The following is a 21674-nucleotide window of genomic DNA, read 5'->3' on the forward strand; positions in this document are numbered from 1 at the left end:
AAGCTCTGTCACTGTGAAGCCCAGGCTGTGTTTTAGATTTTATGGTACTCTGTTTCCTTATGAATAACTTGTACTTGTCACAGAAGAGGGGGAGAAGTGTGGAGGACCTAACTACCACAACTTGAGGCCACCTTAAAAAAAGAACTGGCTCTAGACCAGAAGCTAACAAGTGAAATGCCCTCACTTATGTGATCAAATTTTCTGAAATTAACAAACGGTAACTGATGTGGCTGTAGGTAGCTCATGGAAAAGCGTAGGTAGACAGCAGTGCTAATCCCATACACGGCCTGCTAAGCACAATGCTAACACCAACAATGAACAGGCTCAACAGAATTAAGGCCAAAAAATTATAATGGAAAATAATGTCAGTGAGATTGTCACTTTCTCCAGGAGCCCACAAAGACACAGAGTAAAAATAAGTTGGTTTTGATCTCCATGCTCTGCTGTTTATCCAACTCAATACAAACGGAAAAGTTGCTGACAGATTCAGGGCACGCCTTCCGGCTTTTATAAGAGCCAACTGTGAAGCCAGCCTTGTTCCCCATTTCATCCCAAATACTTACAACTGCCATGACCTCGCCCTGTCCGCACCTTCCCGAAGAACTCCAGGACACCTACAAGAAGGCAGCTCCGGTCAAAATTATGGCTTCCCACTGCCCCCCTGTATCTTACAATACACTTTCACCAAGTCCCTTTCATTGCTTGGTGTTTCTACCTCTGGTTGCTTCACTCTCTCTTCTAAATTCCTGTACCATTCTAGTCTGCATGCTTTAGTGGTCAAAGTCATGGAGTCCCAATTACCTAAACACTAGTATCCTATCTCAGCTCTGTAATTCCATGTTCAATCCTGAATACTTCTCCTGAGAAAGGCTGTCACCTTTGATTTAGTAGTTCAAAATTCTCAGACTCCTAGCTTGCCCATTTTTTTTTAATCATAAAGCCTTCTGAGAGAAGTAGCAAACATGTGGCTCTCCCAACACTGCTCCCACTCTTTGTTTAATGCATTGTTGAGTCATATTAAAATAGACAGGGTTTCTTTAGTCACCTTGTTTCAACAGTCCTCATATTTTGGGGGTCCCCTCGCAGAGCAACAGAAGGAACTTCATGCTTATTCCTCATATTTTAGGGGTCCCCTCACAGAGTAATGGGAGGAACTTCATGTTTGGGGCTAACTTCAAATAGCACATAATCGCCTTTTTGTCTTGCCACATGAACGTGTTTTATACTGGTATGAAGCCTGCTTATTTATGTTTCCAAACGGGGAAAACAAACTGTGAAGATATTGGGTTCTGGGAGATGGAGGTCAGGGTAGGCTGAGATGCCTAAATAAATCTGTAAGTGGCTCATAAATAATTGAACCAGCAAACAAGCCAGCTCAATTATACCCAAAAACTGATTGCTCGGTGCCCCATATTATATCATTCGTGATTTAAAAAAAATCTAAGCTAAATATAAATTTAACCTCCCTTCCTGCTGCTCATGGTTTCCAAAAGGTCCTGTCTGGAAAGGTGAAATTTTCCATGCTTGTTTGCAACCTAACGGGGAAATACTGGTCAGGGGGAATGTAGAGAAAAGTTTAGTGAACACTAGTGATTCATGGAGGCTGAAAAAGTGTTTTTAATTTTATCATGATGCAATTGTTTGGAGAAAGCAAAGTCAATGGAAAATAGTTCTATTTACAATAATATCCCTACCTGGATTTGTTATACAGAAAGAAAGTCATCAAATAAGTAAGAGAGGCCTATTTTCACTCTAAAATTAAAACATATGTTGCTGTACACACAGAATAACAATACTGGCTATACTGACACTTGCATTAGAAATAATTTTTGAGGAAAAAAAGCCTTATCCCTTTCTACTGAGCACAAGACACAATAAACAACCAGTGGAAAACTTATTAAAATATCCTTAAACAGTTATTTTGGAATAAAACTAAACACTGTGATCAACTACAACCTCTACCCACCTCTGGAATGGATGCACTTTTTGCATGGTGGGGGAGGAAAAGGAATAACATTCTGCCTCAAAGTTAAATTCATTTACTAGCCACTCACTGTATTTTGGTATTGTCTAAATTTGTCACTATTATACTAATCTGTCTCTGCTTTCAACAGGAAACAAGGAAGTAAACTATGAATGACATTTGACATCTATTCTCGAATTTGGGGTAACATTGTACTACATCACTTCTTGAGCCCCAAGGCTTCTTCATAATGTTCGCCCCACCTGGTTCCAGAGCCTGCACCTGGAACGTGCCTTTAGATTCTTTCATGAGGTAGCTCTTAGCACTGTGGTCCTTACCCTTCCTTCAGACAGTAGAGTTTCTAAGGAGTCCAGCCCATCGGTGACTTTATTTCCTCCCAAGCTGATAATCTTGGAGGTCTACACTCTATGTTCACTCCATCCTGCCCCGTGTGAAATTTAAAGAAATAACCTTCTGACTAGAGAATACATTCCGGTGTCCTCTGTACTGGCAAAAACTGTGAATGAACTACAAAAACGAAACAGAAAGGAAATCCAGATTTGGTAATTCTATCTAAATGTGATAGTGAATGTTTTCTTCCAATATATGAAAATCTATTTACAGGAGAATTCAAACTCATATAATGTGCAACACATAAGTAGAAGTTTAAAAAAAAAGTGTGTTTTGGTTTTTTTTGTTTTTTGTTTTTTGCCTTTAAGGAAGAATTTACAAATCTCTTGAGAAGCCAAGAAAAATGGAATGCGGTTCATAGGGAGACAGCAAAATCCCTCAGTCTTGGGAAACTTCAAAGATAAGCTGGATTACCACCTGGGACAGCACAGGAGAAACTCCAGGCTTGAACTGGCCCCTATCTTGTCTGTGGCGCCTTCGTACTTTGAGTCTCCTGCTTAGCGGACTTGCAGTCTGATTTTCTAGAGACATTACCCCCTGATTTTAGACCTTTGGTGTTCAGGCAGCTGCTAACACCTAGAATTCCTTTAAAGAAAAGTTTAAATCCTCAACGGAGACATCCTTATCTCTTCTTCCCAACGTCACTTTAAGATGTGTTTAAAAACCTCCACTGAGGTAGCCTCTGAAGGGATGGCAGGGTAGAACTTTTAACTGGGAAGATAAGATAATTGCTTCAGGAAACCAGAATGTTTCCTCCGTAAGTTGTCATTTTTCAAAAATCAATCTAACATAGCCAATTAAAGTGAAGGGGAAGGGTAAGCCTTTGGAGAGATAAATACACCCCAGAATGGCATCCTAATACTCACAGAAGATTCTTGGGAAATTTTTCTCTGACATTGAAATAAATACGTGATTCATCATTGCAGAATTAGGAGCCAGTGCTTGGCTATTTGGTTTTCTCTCCCTGAAATTATGGCCTTTATTTTTCCACACCCACAGCAAGCAAAATTCTCAGAGGGGAAGCCACCCCAACTCGGCACCGGCCTCTACGGCTGACGGAACAGGGGGAAGGCCTCCACGCTGCTTTCAGCCCCGAATTCTCTTTCTGAGCCCCACCTCTTTTGCTTTCCCAGACTCCAGATAAACTGATTGGAAACAGTGAAGAGGACGCAATGATCTGGGGAGATATTACGAAGAGAGGTCGATTCGAACCAGCCTTTCACCAGGAGGGCTCTCCCAGTGTATCTCTTCTTCAGTTTAGAGCGACGCTAATGTTCCTCCCTGAAAACCTCTCCCAATAAAGGCCAGTCAGTCACCAAACTGCTGGCACTATTTCCAGTGTATTTTATTTCCCCTAGGTGCATTCATGTAATCGCATAATCCCTCTGGGCCAAGTATGATAAATTCACAGGTAGTCAAAGACTGTGCCTTACAGAGCTGATATCATTTTAATGTCTTCAACTCACCTATCAAGCCCATCGGTCTCAAATGCCCCCAAAGGCGATAATCTCTCCTTCCCGTTACCTATCCAGCATCTGCAACATCTGAATTTGCATACCTGAATTTTATGCAAATAATCCCTGCCTACTGACCTGGGAGGGTAAATGTCTATTGCTCTGCAGACCGAGCTCAGAGGATTCCTTATATCCGCCAAGTGCTTCCGAACACCTAAATGGTATGAAAGTGAACATCCTAAGGGCTTGACAAGTACTTAATAGTCAAGGAACGACATGACCATCATTAACAGAAACCCCAGTTTCTCAAGAGCTGCTTACCCATGCGCGCACGACACAGTGAGCGTGTAGCTTTATTCTGCCTACATTCTAAAAACTCCAGCTCCTTATTATGCTCTAATAGTTGGAAACATTTTTTTCTATAAACAGGTTTAAAATTTTTATTTTATGTTTTACAGAGGGCAAGGATTGGTGGAAGAAAGAATATGACTTTGTTAGGGCTAAAAGGGGGCTCTTTTTTTCATCTAACTAGGTCCTGGGTTTGATTATGAACTCCCTGGAGGAGAATGCAGTGGCCGCTTGACATTCTCAGCACACACAGGAAGATATTTTAATGAGGAGAGCACACTCCAATCCACCCCGCCCCCCATTTTCCAGAGAATTCTCAAGGACGTGGTATGTCCATTTAAATAAACGTGATTCCAAACCAGCAATACGAGTTTGGATGTATTTCTCCCTGAACAAGATAAACCTCAAAATGAACAGTTGTCAAATTTTGAGTCTGGAAGGCTAAGACTTCAAATGGAGCCAACCAAGGGCAAGGCCAACACAAATAAACCTGGCCTGGAGTGAGGGTGCAGGGAGAGAGGATCGCAACTAAAACGCTATGGGGTGGAGAAGTTTTCGCACATGTGATGACAGAGTTGGCTTCTTTAAGCCCTTCCTCTCTCACCTTTAGCCTTCACTTCACCATGTCTGCTCCGTAAGCCCCTTCATCTTCCTTTCTTCTCCCGTTTGCCTCTGTGGCTGGAGATGAATCATTCTTTCAAACAATCCACATTCATGTACCTGACCTATTCACGAATGTGCCATTGCCCCACCATAAGCACACACTCACATGTGCTGCATTTGTGTGCACTAGATTCCAGACCTCAAAAGCTATTTCAGATAGAGTATTCATCCCTCACATTTAAAAGAACAGACATGGTGCATATGCAAGAATTCTCTTTGAATGATATATTTGTGCATGTCCTTCCCATTGAAAGGAATGGCTTGGCGTCTGAGACACCGCCGGAACCTGAAGGGACTGACCTGATAAACAGTTCTCTGCACCCAAATCCCGTGGGAGGGAGAGCTAAACCTTCAGAGAGGCAGACACGCCTGGGAAATCAGAAGAGACTGCACTCTGCACACATTACTGATTCCAGAGGAAAACACCAAACGCCATCTGGAACCCTGGTGCACGGAAGCTCCCGGAAAGGGCTGCGCAGATCTTCCTGGTTGCTGCCCGAGTGGAGAGCTCATAAGCAACACACCATGAGCAAACTTAAGCCTCGGGATCCCAGGTAAGACAAACCTTCCTGCTCCAAGCGACCTGCCTAGTGAACTCAGGACACAGGCCCACAGGAACAGCTGAAGACCTGTAGATAGGAAAAACTACACACCTGGAAGCAGAACACTCTGTTCCTATAACTGGCTGAAAGAAAACAGGAAAACAGGTCTACAGCACCCCTGACACACAGGCTTACAGGACAGTCTAGCCACTGTCAAAAATAGAAGAACAAAGTAACACTAGAGATAATCTGATGGCGAGAGGCAAATGCAGGAATCCAAGCAACAGAAACCAAGACTACATGGCGTCATCGGAGCCCAATTCTCCCACCAAAGCAAACACTGAATATCCAAATACACCAGAAAAGCAAGATCTACTTTAAAAATCATATTTGATCATGATGCCGGAGGACTTCAAGAAAGACGTGAAGAACTCCCTTAGAGAAACACAGGAAAACATAAATAAACAAGTAGAAGCCTACAGAGAGGAATCACAAAAATCCCTGAAAGAATTCCAGGAACACACAATCAAACAGTTGAAGGAATTAAAAATGGAAATAGAAGCAATCAAGAAAGAACACATGGAAACAACCCTGGATATAGGAAAACAAAAAAAGAGACTAGGAGCCATAGATACAAGCTTCACCAACAGAATACAAGAGATAGAACAGAGAATCTCTGGAGCAGAAGATTCCATAGAAATCATCGACTCAACTGTCAAAGATAATGTAAAGTGGAAAAAGCTACTGGCCCAAAGCATACAGGAAATCCAGGACTCAATGAGGAGATCAAACCTAAGGATAATAGGTATAGAAGAGAGTGAAGATTCCCGGCTCAAAGGACCAGTAAATATCTTCAACGAAATCATAGAAGAAAACTTCCCTAACCTAAAGAAAGAGATACCCATAAGCATACAAGAAGCCTACAGAACTCCAAATAGATTGGACCAGAAAAGAAACTCCTCCCGTCACATACTAGTCAAAACACCAAATGCACAAAATAAAGAAAGAATATTAAAAGCAGTAAGGGAAAAAGGTCAAGTAACATATAAAGGCAGACCTATCAGAATCACACCAGACTTTTCGCCAGAAACTATGAAGGCCAGAAGATCCTGGACAGATGTCATACAGACCCTAAGAGAACACAAATGCCAGCCCAGGTTACTGTATCCTGCAAAACTCTCAATTAACATAGATGGAGAAACCAAGATATTCCATGACAAAAACAAATTTTCACAATATCTTTCTACAAATCCAGCACTACAAAGGATAATAAATGGTAAAGCCCAACATAAGGAGGCAAGCTATACCCTAGAAGAAGCAAGAAACTAACCGTCTTGGCAACAAAACAAAGAGAAGAAAAGCACACAAACATAACCTCACATCCAAATATGAATATAACAGGAAGCAATAATCACTATTCCTTAATATCTCTCACATCAATGGCCTCAACTCCCCAATAAAAAGACATAGATTAACAAACTGGATACGCAACGAGGACCCTGCATTCTGCTGCCTACAGGAAACACACCTCAGAGACAAAGACAGACACTACCTCAGAGTGAAAGGCTGGAAAACAACTTTCCAAGCAAATGGTCAGAAGAAGCAAGCTGGAGTAGCCATTCTAATATCAAATAAAATCAATTTCCAACTAAAAGTCATCAAAAAAGATAAGGAAGGACACTTCATATTCATCAAAGGAAAAATCCACCAAGATGAACTCTCAATCCTAAATATCTATGCCCCAAATACAAGGGCACCTACATACGTAGAAGAAACCTTACTAAAGCTCAAAACACACATTGCACCTCACACAATAATAGTAGGAGATTTCAACACCCCACTCTCATCAATGGACAGGTCATGGAAACAGAAATTAAACAGAGACGTAGACAGACCAAGAAAGTCATGAGCCAAATGGACTTAACAGATATTTATAGAACATTCTATCCTAAAGCAAAAGGATATACCTTCTTCTCAGCTCCTCATGGTACTTTCTCCAAAATTGACCATATAATTGGTCAAAAAACGGGCCTCAACAGGTACAGAAAGGTAGAAATAATCCCATGCGTCCTATCAGACCACCACGGCCTAAAGCTGGTCTTCAATAACAATAAGGGAAGAACGCCCACATATACGTGGAAGTTGAACAATGTTCAACTCAACGATAACCTGGTCAAGGAAGAAATAAAGAAAGAAATTAAAGACTTTTTAGAATTTAATGAAAATGAAGGTAAAACATACCCAAACTTATGGGACACAATGAAAGCTGTGCTAAGAGGAAAACTCATAGCTCTGAGTGCCTGCAGAAAGAAACAGGAAAGAGTATATGTCACCAGCTTGACAGCACACCTAAAAGCTCTAGAACAAAAAGAAGCAAATACACCCAGGAGGAGTAGAAGGCAGGAAATAATCAAACTCAGAGCTGAAATCAACCAAGTAGAAACAAAAAGGACCATAGAAAGAATCAACAGAACCAAAAGTTGGTTCTTTGAGAAAATCAACAAGATAGATATACCCTTAGCCAGACTAACGAGAGGACACAGAGAGTGTGTCCAAATTAACAAAATCAGAAATGAAAAGGGAGACATAACTACAGATTCAGAGGAAATTCAAAAAATCATCAGATCATACTACAAAAGCCTATATTCAACAAAACTTGAAAATATGCAGGAAATGGACAATTTCCTAGATAGATACCAGGTACCGAAGTTAAATCAGGAACAGATAAACCAGTTAAACAACCCCATAACTCCTAAGGAAATAGAAGCAGTCATTAAAGGTCTCCCAACCAAAAAGAGCCCAGGTCCAGATAGGTTCAGTGCAGAATTCTATCAGACCTTCATAGAAGACCTCATACCAATACTGTCCAAACTATTCCACAAAATTGAAACAGATGAAGCACTACCGAATTCCTTCTATGAAGCCACAATTACTCTTATACCTAAACCACACAAAGACACAACAAAGAAAGAGAACTTCAGACCAATTTCCCTTATGAATATCGATGCAAAAATACTCAATAAAATTCTGGCAAACCGAATCCAAGAGCACATCAAAACAATCATCCACCATGATCAAGTAGGCTTCATCCCAGGCATGCAGGGATGGTTTAATATACGGAAAACCATCAATGTGATCCATTATATAAACAAACTGAAAGAACAAAACCACATGATCATTTCATTAGATGCTGAGAAAGCATTTGACAAAATTCAACACCCCTTCATGATAAAAGTCCTGGAAAGAATAGGAATTCAAGGCCCATACCTAAACATAGTAAAAGCCATATACAGAAAACCAGTTGCTAACATTAAACTAAATGGAGAGAAACTTGAAGCAATCCCACTAAAATCAGGGACTAGACAAGGTTGCCCACTCTCTCCCTACTTATTCAATATAGTTCTTGAAGTTCTAGCCAGAGCAATCAGACAATAAAAGGAGGTCAAGGGGATACAGATCGGAAAAGAAGAAGTCAAAATATCACTTTTTGCAGATGATATGATAGTATATTTAAGTGATCCCAAAAGTTCCACCAGAGAACTACTAAAGCTGATAGACAACTTCAGCAAAGTGGCTGGGTATAAAATTAACTCAAATAAATCAGTAGCCTTCCTCTACACAAAAGAGAAACAAGCCGAGAAAGAAATTAGGGAAACGACACCCTTCATAATAGACCCAAATAATATAAAGTACCTCGGTGTGACTTTAACCAAGCAAGTAAAAGATCTTTACAATAAGAACTTCAAGACACTGAGGAAAGAAATTGAAGAAGACCTCAGAAGATGGAAAGATCTCCCATGCTCATGGATTGGCAGGATTAATATAGTAAAAATGGCCATTTTACCAAAAGCGATCTACAGATTCAATGCAATCCCCATCAAAATACCAATCCAATTCTTCAAAGAGTTAGACAGAACAATTTGCAAATTCATCTGGAATAACAAAAAAACCCAGGATAGCTAAAACTATCCTCAACAATAAAAGGACTTCAGGGGGAATCACTATCCCTGAACTCAAGCAGTGTTACAGAGCAATAGTGATAAAAACTGCATGGTATTGGTACAGAGACAGACAGATAGACCAATGGAATAGAATTGAAGACCCAGAAATGAACCCACACACCTATGGGCACTTGATTTTTGACAAAGGAGCCAAAACCATCCAATGGAAAAAAGATAGCATTTTCAGCAAATGGTGCTGGTTCAACTGGAGGTCAACATGTAGAAGAATGCAGATCGATCCATGCTTATCACCCTGTACAAAGCTTAAGTCCAAGTGGATCAAGGACCTCCACATCAAACCAGACACACTCAAACTAATAGAAGAAGAACTAGGGAAGCATCTGGAACACATGGGCACTGGAAAAAATTTCCTGAACAAAACACCAATGGCTTATGCTCTAAGATCAAAAATTGACAAATGGGATCTCATAAAACTGCAAAGCTTCTGTAAGGGCAAAGGACACTGTGGTTAGGACAAAACGGCAACCAGCAGAATGGGAAAAGATCTTTACCAATCCTACAACAGATAGAGGCCTTATATCCAAAATATACAAAGAACTCAAGAAGTTAGACTGCAGGGAGACAAATAACCCTATTAAAAAATGGGTTCAGAGCTAAACAACGAATTCACAGCTGAGGAATGCCCAATGGCTGAGAAACACCTAAAGAAATGTTCAACATCTTTAGTCATAAGGGAAATGCAAATCAAAACAACCCTGAGATTTCACCTCATGCCAGTGAGAATGGCTAAGATCAAAAACTCAGGTGACAGCAAATGCTGGCGAGAATGTGGAGAAAGAGGAACACTCCTCCATTGTTGGTGGGATTGCAGACTGGTACAACCATTCTGGAAATCAATCTGGAGGTTCCTCAGAAAATTGGATATTGAACTGCCTGAGGATCCAGCTATACCTCTCTTGGGCATATACCCAAAATATGCCCCAACATATAAAAAAGACACGTGCTCCACTATGTTCATAGCAGCCTTATTTATAATAGCCACAAGCTGGAAAGAATCCAGATGCCCTTCAACAGAGGAATGGATACAGAAAATGTGGTACATCTACACAATGGAATATTACTCAGCTATCAAAAACAACGACTTTATGAAATTCGTAGGCAAATGGTTGGAACTGGAAAATATCATCCTGAGTGAGGTAACCCAATCACAGAAAAACACACATGGTATGCACACATAAGTTGGTATTAGCCCAAATGCTTGAATTACCCTAGATGCCTAGAACACATGAAACTCAAGACGGATGATCAAAATGTGAATGCTTCACTCCTTCTTTAAAAGGGGAACAAGAATACCCTTGGCAGGGAATAGAGAGGCAAAGATTAAAACAGAGACAGAAGGAACACCCATTCAGAGCCTGCCCCACATGTGGCCCATACATATATAGCCACCCAATTAGACAAGATGGATGAAGCAAAGAAGTGCAGGCAGACAGGAGCCGGATGTAGATCTCTCCTGAGAGACACAGCAAGAATACAACAAATACAGAGGCGAGTGCCAGCAGCAAACCACTGAACTGAGAACAGGACCCCCGTTGAAGGGATCAGAGAAAGAACTGGAAGAGCTTAAAGGGGCTTGAGACCCCATATGAACAACAATACCAAGCAACCAGAGCTTCCAGGACTAAGCCACTACCTAAAGACTATACATGGACTGACCCTAGACTCTGACCTCATAGGTAGCAATGAATATCCCAGTAAGAGCACCAGTGAAGGGGAAGCCCTGGATCCTGCTAAGACTGAACGTGATTGTTGGGGGGAGGGCGGCAATGGGGGGAGGATGGGGAGGGGAACACCCATAAAGAAGGGGAGGGGGAGGGATTAGGGGGATGTTGGCCAGTAAACCAGGAAAGGGAATAACACTCGAAATGTAAATAAGAAATACTCAAGTTAATAAAAAAAAAAGAAAGAAAGAAAGAAAGAAAGGAATGGCTTTCAGAAGGTTTGTCCTCTCCCACAGAAAATCAGATATTCTTAATTCTCCCTTCTCTGCACACTCCATGGCAAGCCTCTTTCATTTATGTACTCAACTCCCAAGCAGGAAGTTAAACTAGCTTTGGGGGAAGACTGTCCCTGAATTCAATTTTCTTCTTTATTCTTTTCCTCCATGGGCACAAGGCTGGGTTTCCCCCCATATTTCCTACAACACTACTTTATTTAGTTATAATGTAGTTGTGAGCTTGCATGCCATTCCTCTACATAAACTCGTGTAGTCGTCATTGTTTCTGACTTAGCGGCTTGGGATCAGGCAATGGCTGATTTCTTTGAGAGATGTATGGCCCATCTGTCATCATACCAAAGCAGATCTGGCCACATCTCCTGGTAGAGTTTCAAGCAGCTCCTGGCAAACGTATCTGCCCTTTCTCTGCCTGAGTGAATCCTATCAATGGGCTTCCTAGGCCAGAGAATGATATGGAGACTGATGGGAAACTATGAAGACGGCGTGTTTAACAATTCTTAAGATACTCCCTAAAGAAAAGCACCACCTCATCCATCTTCCAGATAGGGGAGACACAAAGAACTTAGTCACCGGAGTGACTCCTTTCTAACTCACTACTTTCTACCGTTTCATTAGTCAAGTGTCTAAAAGAAGCTGATTTAATATTTTTAAATGGCCTAAAATATAAAAATGATCATTTGTCAAAGACAAGTTCCTTCATTTAGACAGCTGTGTAGGAGCCCTTTCCCAAAGGGTCTGTTATTACTGTAGGACAGCGTTCTCTCAAAACCACATGCTGTGCCACACAGGAGCATCCTCTACAAATAAATATATGAGCCGACAGAATTTTAAGTAACTTTTAATCAAGAAATCAGTTCCTCCGCATATAGTTCTAATTTATATTGAACTCCTTAAGTCTTTCTTGTTATTTTTATTTTTCTCTCTTAAGGCAGTGAAATTTGATGGCAAAGGTATGTGAACCTGGGAGTTAATTCCAAGCTTAAAGTCAAGGTCTAGTTATTTATAGTGTAGTTGGGAATCCGTTAGTTAATCATCAAGGCCATGATTTCTTCATCTGTAAACTGTAGGCCAACCTTGCTGCTAAGAAGATTTTATAAGGTAATATCTGTAAATCGCTTTCAGTGTCTGACACACACCATGCGTTAACAAGCAAAACTAACATTAGATTCTTAAAACAGAGCATTGCATAGTTAGATAAGCTTAAACTTTCAAAATTGTCAAAAATAAAACTCTTAGAGAGTACTCTTACACAACTCAGCTGACGACCCATTCAAGGATTTCTGAATATTGTCATGGCAATGAGCACAGTCAAACTCTAGGTATAAACTAGACTTTAAATCCAAATATTTGGAAATCAGAATGAGAGATGTGGATAAAAACACCTTTAGTTACCCAACGTATCGTTATGTGGATGATGTCACTGAAGCAGTTATGTGGATGATGTCACTGAAGCAGTTATACGGATGGTGTCACTGAAGCAGTTATGTGGATGGTGTCACTGAAGCAGTTATGTGGATGGTGTCACTGAAGCAGTTATGTGGATGGTGTCACTGAAGCAGTTATGTGGATGGTGTCACTGAAGCAGTTATGTGGATGGTGTCACTGAAGCAGACCCTGTGTTGAACAAGGAAGCATGGGCAAAAGGCATCGCAGGAAGACGAATGAGAGATGGAGAGGAACACATCAGTGGAAAGGCCAGGAAGCCACGTAAGGAGCCACTTCACATCAAATCTGACCCTGAGCTTTGTCCTGCAGAAAATCCCTGGGGTACAAATGCTAGACTTAGGACTCATTGGCCTTCTGCTGTGACCTACAGGACATACAACAGAAAAGGTAGGAAACATGGGGTAACACAGGAAATCTAAGAAAGTGTAGGGCTCTATAGGTATCAAAGAGGATGTGAATGGGGCACTCACATTGTCCACATCCATATAGGAATCCCAGTGTCCTGCCAATCCCTTTTTGAATATGTAACATTAAATGTTTAGCCACCAAGTAAAGAAATAAACATGTTTTTCTTGTCTTCCTGTTTTGCAGTTATTAATAATTTTTTGCTTAAAGAAAGGGCTGAGAATTTTTAATCTTGTACACTCCTTTTTTCCTGTTTCCATTTTTGTTGCCTGAATCTTTGGAATCAGATTAAAAACTAATCATGACCCACACCAATTACAGAGAATTTATCTTGCTTGCTTTCTTGGAGTTGGTTGGTTGGGTGGGTGGATGCCTGGGTGGGTGGTTGGTTGGTTCATTCATTAATTCATTCATTCTCCAGAGGTTGTGTCTTGCTCTTAGACCAGCCTCCAATTATGATCCTCCTATATCGGTGTTCCAGGTGCTTTGATTATAGACATTGTCCATTATAACTGGTTTCTCCTACTTATTTTTATTTTCTCAACACTGTGTATTCAAGAAGCAAGTAATGACCTATCACATTAAAGAAAATCTTTTAAAGCTATATATATGGGGTGTGTGTGTGTGTGTGTGTGTGTGTGTGTGTGTGTGTACACAGAATTTAAAAACCCAATAGCAAAGACAAACTAACACTATTAAAAATAGACAAAGGACCTGAATAGATATTTTTCAGAATAAAACAAATAGCAAACCAAAAAATGTTCACCATCACTCATCCTCAAATAACTTAAAATTAAAAATCATAAAATACCACTTCATACCTGCTTGAAAAGCTATTTGCAAAGTGACAAATGGTAAGTCTTGCAAGGATTCAGAAAAAGGTAATCATACACTAGTGTGAATCCAAAGTATGATAAACATCACGAAAAGCACAACAGAGCATCCTTGGAGAGATTAAAAATATAACTGGCATATGACTAGAAATTCAGCTTCAAGATATCTCTACAAAGGAAAGTAGGGGTAGTTAAGAAATATATCCATTCCTGTGTTCACTAAGGCACTCAAAAATAGTGAAGATATGTGTTTAACCAAAGTCTCTACAAGTGGATAAATGGATCAAGAATAGGTGTTACATGTATGCCATCAAATGGTTTACCCTTTGAAAAGAAGGAAATTCTACCATTTAACAACATGGGTGAATCTACACTAAGTGAAATGAGCCAGGCACAGGAAACAAAGTAAGTCCTGCCTTGCCAGTGGAGAAAGCTGAAGCATATGAGACAGTAGAGTAGTAATCTCTGGGAGGTAGGGTTAAAGGCTTAGAGATGGAGAGATGCTAACTAGTTAAACAGGAAGGAAATCCTGTGAGTTCTAATGCACAACAGTGTAAGTATAGCTAATAGCAGAATTCTCAGAATGATCAGTTTCAGGGTCTTCTCTAATAAGTCATGGTCCTTCATGACACCATACAGACAAGCTGTATTCACTTGCTGTTCTTTGTACCCTCTAAGCCAAATTAAATATTCTCTATGAATCCATACATCTCATGTTGATAATATTAGTCCCAATAACTTTTGTATCCAGCTATCTATTGTTGGACTTCACTTTTTGTTAAATTCTATTTTGCCTCAAACCTGTATTCCCATTATCACAAACTCCCATTCTCACTGGATGACATTCTGGTTCTGCCCTTAAAGGTAGTAAACTTCAGCTGTACTGTGTCCTTGTACAGTTCCAGGGACTTGGATCTAACTGGGGGGGGGGGGGGGAAGATGAAGAAAAGACAGATGGACACTTGACAGCAAGCTAGGCTCGGGTGTTCATCTAGAGTTGAGCAACGCAAGTTTATTGCAGACAGCTAATCAAGGAGGTGGCGTTATCACACATGAGCAAGGAGGCAGGGTTATATGCAGCTGGGTCAAGGAGACAGGTTTAGCTGTCTCAGTAGGAGCAGTCTCTGTAGGGGAGGAGTTGTCAGGCCATAAATATTGGGGATAAGGAGGAGATAACTATGGTGAAGATTATCCACACATGCTGTCAACACGTGCACTAGCATTTCCCTGTACACCTCCCCATCCAAGGAGGCTTTCTTTTATATTAGCTAATGAACGAACACACCTACTCGAATGACCAGATGCACATGCAAATAAGGGGAAAGAAGTTTGAGATGAGTTACATACTTGTAACCAAGATGCCATGTCATGCCATTTTGTAATAGGCCATTCTTTGGTGGCCAGCTGACTCTCAACATGGGCGGACACAAGTGGAAGAATGTTATTTATATTTCTCCACTTTAACAGGCTCTTTAGAATTATTCTACATTAACTCCCACTCTAGGTGACTGTAGACTCCATTTCTAACAAATGTTGGAAGAGTTTTATGATAGGAATTAGAAGTTGTCGGTGTTGCTGTTCACCTTACTTCCATTTTCCTACATGTCTAATTCAAAGGGAATGAATTACATGATTTACTAAGGTAACTTCCTCTTCCTCCTTTTCCTCCTCTTCTTCCTTTTCCTCTTCCTCCCTCCCTTCCTTTGCTTTCTTTCTTCTTTTCATCCTCCTTTTTTCTTCTTCCTTCCTCCTCCTCTTCCTTCTCTTCCTCTCCTTTCAAAAGAGTACACTCCTCTTAAATGGTAGACATCCATTTAAAGCAGAGTTGTTATGAATTTCCCTTGTGTATTTAAACAGTGGCTGTTGGCTAGAAGCTGAAAGGGCTATTTTTCAAGCAACACTTAGGTTTGGAGCCAAGAGCCCCCTAAAATCTAAAGTTTCTCTATTTTTACTTGTGGTGGGGGGTTGATTTTTTTAAACCTTCAAAGAGTAGACGTTTTCACTAGCTTTTCTTTTCAGGGTCATGATAATTAAGAAAAACATTCCTCAAAGAGCTCTGACCAACGTATATTGGTATTGCAATGCACTGCCTTGAGTATATCACCAGTTACTAGGACAACTTTAATTATTCCCATCTTAAATACATATAGAGATGTTTCAAATATGCACTACTGTGGTTCTGATCATGCAAGCAGCATTTCACATAAGTCATCAATAAAGAAATAGTCATTTTAATTATATGCATGCCAAAGCCTTTGTTAATAAGGCAACATGCTGTGCACTAGAGAGACTGCTTACAGGAGCATTTTGCTTCCATTGGCGAAGTATGACATACAGCACTAAGTGATACGTGGCAGAAAGAAAATGCTTTGTACATAACTCATCGCCTGTACCACTGGTACTCTGGGACTTCGACACTTTAGGAAAGGAGACAAGGAGCCTCAAGTTTCCCTGAAGAAAATTCAGGCATGACTTTGACTCTAGGCCTAAAAGTCCTGCCTGCCTCAGCAGCAGTTGAAGAATTTGAAGAAACTATTTGTATAAAAATGAAATGTTCTGAAAACGAACTCCTTAAAGTCTTCCTGAACAGCCTAGCTCCTCCTGGCAGTGGGATTCCAGGCATGGCCTTGGCAGAGGTGGCTTTGATTTACAAAGCCCAAGTCACTCTCAAGAGCCTGTTCTCTAGGTTGCTTCTGTCAGAAATGGCTCCTCCTAGCAGCATTTGTACTGAGGCGGTGTTCTCTTTCCTCTCATCTCCCCATAAAGTTCAGTATATGACTAATGATCATGAGTCTGAAAGGATTTAGGGGCTACCAACTGGATGTGCAGCACTGTTTGGGCTACCACTGTAAATCCAAGGCTCTTTTCACAGCTGACATTGAATCTGGCCTCTGACTTTGCTACAGACACTCATGCTGTGCAATAGTGAGAGAACCAAAAGCCTCTCATCTAGGGAAAATTTAGACTAAGCCTTGATCATAATCTATAACATCACTGGAATAAAAGGCAAATGCTGTTTATCATGATATACTGAAAGGCAGACATTTATTTTCTATATTTAGTCAACTTAGAGATCTAAATATCCATATAAACATGATATGGTTTTGAGTATTTAAATGAAATTATTTAATAAGAACAGTAGTTAGTTCATTTTCTGTGAGGCACGAAAAGTATAAGAAACAAACATTCCAGGAATTAAGAAAACTGCTGAATTTGCTACTCAAAATTATCACCTGAGCAGTTTTTAGTTGGCACTCTTTACACTAAGTAAAATTATTACCAATTACAAAGTATACCCATTGGTACTTAATAATTAATTGATAGTTGATGAGAGATTGATGACAATGCCCATGAAGCCATTTAAAACCAGCCCTGTATGAACTGACTTGTTCCAGATGTGTCTACTAAAAATACCACTTAGGGGCCAGAGAGATGGCTCTCTAAGGACACGTGCTGCTCTTATAGAGGACCTGGGTTTGGTTTCAAGCACCCACATGGCAGCTCACAGCCATCTGTAACTTCAGTTTTGAAGCGTCTCTGATCCCATCTTCTGATCTCCACAGGAATCAATCCCTCACTCCCATGGTACACATATACATATCTGGGCACAACAGTAGACTCACGAGTAAATTCTTTAAAAGGTCATTCAGTGAGCAGTATGTTTCACATGGTCTCAGTTGTGACTTAGGTACATGCAATCACGATGCATATTTTAAATCTGAAGTCTAACCTACAATTAGATCATGGACAAAGACAACAAGGAGTTGCCCTACACACTCATGCATTATAACGCCTTTGTATTTATAATCAGAGTAGGGAAAGAATGCTTTGAAAAATATTTTAGTTCTATTTAGGAGTTGCTCTCTCTCTCTCTCTCTCTCTCTCTCTCTCTCTCTCTGTGTGTGTGTGTGTGTGTGTGTGTGTGTGTGTGTGTGTGCTTTTTATTTCTATAGTGCACTGGTTATGCAGAACAGCACATGATGAGTTCTCTCTGGAGATAGGTGTGGTTCTCTTATTGAGCCCTAGATCCGATCAAGGAGTATTCTGCCAGAGAGTTAAAACTGTTCCTCCCTTTGTAGCTTCCACTAAAATGACCCTTGACCTGATAGCTTTCTAAGTCCAAAGACCAAGTTGTTCCTGTTAAGATCTGAAACACCGAAGTTTCCATTCTCCGGCTGTGAAAGTACTTACATAGGACATGCCTTTCCATCCTCGGAAGCCTAAAATGACCACACGAAATAACACAGATAATGACAAAACACGCTACTCCTTGACATTTTCCTTGTCCCACTAGACGGGAACTCATATTTTAGATTTCCTTAATTAAATGTAGTCAATTAATTAAACTTATATTCTAATTAAGACTCATTATGTAAACTTTGCCTGGCTATAGACCCAAACTTACCTCCATGGTAAGAGGTTAAAAAACTAAGCTGCTCCCAGTGAAATAACGCCCAGGAAACACGAACAGGGAGGGAGCGGACAATGAAAGATGAAACACCGCATGGCTGATGCCTCCATGGTTTTCTCAGCTCACTAGCCCAACCCCTCTCTCCTCGGTGCCTTTGCTCTCATTAGTAAGCTGTTTCTATTTCTAACTTAAGAGATTTCACCTATTCTCCATCACCTCCTAGTGACTGCCAGGATTTTCAACTAATCTGCACTTGATCTTTCTGTTAAATCATCATAAAACTGTCCTTGAACTTCAAAATGAGAGAAGGAAGGAAAGAAAGAAAGAAAGAAAGAAAGAGAGAGAGAGAGAGAGAGAGAGGAAGAGAGAAAGAAAGAAAGAAAGAAAGAAAGAAAGAAAGAAAGGAAGGAAGGAAGGAAGGAAGGAAGGAAGGAAGGAAGGAAGAAAGAGAAGAGAAAGCTGCTGAATTAATGAATCCCCACACAGCTTATTCGAATTAGAAGACACTCAAGGTGTAGATTTGAGCACACAAAACGCTGCTCTAGTTCTCCATTTTCCCACTGTCACACTTCCCAGTAGAATAAAGACAATGACAGGGAACTGTAGCCGATGTGCTAGTGCAGGAGACATCCGAGTCAATCTGTGGGATGAGGAACAGAGTGGGAGAAGGCAGGCAGAGTAGCACTTTCCTAAGGACAGATGTGTGACCTGTCAGTGTAACAGAGGTCAGGGATGTTTTACATCACTTTGGGTCATGTTTCCAGACAGAGCATTGGGACCTTGCTCTCTTGTCTCATTGCTGCCCTTGATTTCAAGTGCCCATTCCACCAGAAAGATGTGTTTCCACACACCTGCAGTAAAGCCAGACCAAAATGAAGAATTGTGCTTGAGGGTACAGAGTCCTCTAATGTTTTAACTACATCCCTGAAGGACTAAGCTGGCCATCTAACATCTATTGTTTCTGAAGTCCTCCTGATAAATCCTTCTTCTTCTTCATCGACCCGGCACAGAGATCCCTGTAGGGCAAAGGTAGTATTGGGTCTACTGATATCATCTGTTACCTGTTCTTCAGGTCTTGTCTCTTAAACAAATGTACCATTTCCCTAACTCTTCTACAGAACACTAGCATACTGAGATGTGGAAGACCTCTGATAAGATGTCTGTAAAGTAAATGGTGGGCATGCCAGTTTCTTATCCCACAGAAGTAGAGGGAGGAGAACTCTTCTAGGCCTTAGCCTTATCAGAATTCCCCAGATGCTCACATGCAGATTCTTCTCTGTAGAGATCTCAGGTTGTCCACTGAAAGAAAGAACCTTGCATCAAATCGCTCTGAGGTACTTTCTAGCCTGCATGCCACCATATCTAAGTCTCGTCCAGAAAATGTTTTGCCCAAGATGGTTCCCACAGAGGTGTCATGTCTACTACACATCAAATCACCACACATGACATGGAATTATTTCTAAGGGTGAGGCCAGACACTTGTGTACAAAAAGGGAAGCCATTGGAAAGGTGAGATCAATACAAAAATGTATTTTATTTGAAATTACTGTATGGATTTAGACACGATGAATATTAACTGCTCTGTCAGACTCCCAGTTCTTTGAGGGTCGTCATGTTTCAAGTCAACATTCCTTTCCTCAACACATATGCTAAGGCCACATCTAAATCATATTCTAAAAATTAATTTGAAGAGATTTACCAAAATGTATTCACTCCTTAATTTACTTAAAGACTGTAAATATGAACACATTGTAAATGAGTTTAATTCACAAGATATTTGGCTTGGGAAAATCATTTCTTCTTAATGAAGGAACAGTGTGGACATATGGCATTAAGCAGTCAAGTGGTTAAACAGTACTTGCATTTTAATTTTTGTTTTTGTTTTTTGTAGTTGCAGACCATATTATTTCTTTATTAATCATTCCATTTGTTTACATCCTAAATGATATCCCACTGCCTGGTTACTCCTCTACCAGCCCCCATCCCATATCTGCCCTTCCCCCTCCCCTTTGCCTGTATGAGAGTACTCCCCTACTCACACTCTCCCACTCCACCTCTCCAGCATCCTCCTACACTGGGCATCAAGCCTCCCCAGAACCAAGGGCCTCTCCTCCCATTGCTGTCAGGCAAGGCCATCCTCTGCTACATATACGTATCTGGAGCCATGGATCCCTCCAGGTACACTCCTTGGTTGGTAGTTTAGACTCTGGGAGAACTGGGTGATCCAGCCAGCCTATGTTGTTCTTCCTATGGGGTTGCAATCCCCACTCTGCTCCTCCAATCCTTCTGCCACCTCCCCCACCAGATTCCCTGATCTCGGTCTGATGCTTGGCTCCAAGCCAAGGTCAGTTGCTGGCTGGACTTTCTCAGGAACCACCACACGAGGATCCTGTCAGCAAGCACCTCCTGAGCACAGCAATGGTGTTGGATTTGGTGTCTGCAGACATGATGGATCCCCACGTGGGGCAGTAGTACTTGCATTTTAAATAGTGTAAAAGAGTCAACCTTTATTTAGAAGAACTGTGAGACTATGCGTTTTCAATGACGTGTGTGTGTGTGTGTGTGTGTGTGTGTGTGTGTGTGTGTGTGTGTGTTCTACTTGCATGTGTCCATGAGTATCATCTGTATGTAATGCCTGTAAGAAGCCAGAAAGGGGAAACAGAACTTCTGGAACTGGAGTTACAGACTATTGTAAAATTGTAAGCTACCTTTTGGGGAAATGGAACCAAACTCTGGGTCCTCCGCAAAAGCAGTAAGTGCTATAGAGCCCACCCGGCTATCTCTCCAGCCCCATATAAAACAACGGAGGCTGTGCTTGATTACATGAACATGTAATTACATGAACATGTCCGGAGTTAGTGCAAAGAAGAACAGGGGGTTCAGAACTTTTCTTTAGTAAACCGTCTTTTTAACATGCTATGGGACACTGATTGAAAATAGTTCTGAGTTTATCAGATAGGACAAAATCGTAATTTAATTCCTCCCAATGAGATCCATCTTATATTTATTATTACCTCTGTGGTGGTGAGGATACCATAGATTTACAACAAATACTTGTGAAATTAACCTCAGGGAGTACAATTCTGAGAAGAAACACCAGAAGCCTCACACTGTGTGTATAAATAGACACTTGTTGGGATTTGTCCTAAAATAAAAAAGGAATCTTTCTATCTGAAAAATAAAAATACAGTGATACACCAATGACTGATAAGCATATAA

At 40.7% G+C, this 21674-nt stretch overlaps 1 long non-coding RNA gene across 3 annotated transcripts in view; it reads right to left on the reverse strand.

The window, feature by feature from the left end:
- Positions 1-6023, reverse strand: part of LOC108352542 (uncharacterized) — a 30737-nt gene extending 24714 nt beyond the window's left edge. For 2 of the 3 annotated variants that reach the window (XR_005492498.2, XR_010057024.1), the window contains exons 1-2: positions 4781-5122; positions 564-614 (exon numbers count right to left, since the gene is read on the reverse strand). This is a non-coding gene — a long non-coding RNA (uncharacterized LOC108352542). The other variant, XR_010057025.1, reaches the window with a different exon arrangement.
- Between the last annotated feature and the right edge of the window lie 15651 nt (positions 6024-21674).

The sequence above is a fragment of the Rattus norvegicus genome, chromosome 13, assembly GCF_036323735.1.
Source record: "Rattus norvegicus strain BN/NHsdMcwi chromosome 13, GRCr8, whole genome shotgun sequence".
NCBI lineage: Eukaryota > Metazoa > Chordata > Mammalia > Rodentia > Muridae > Rattus > Rattus norvegicus.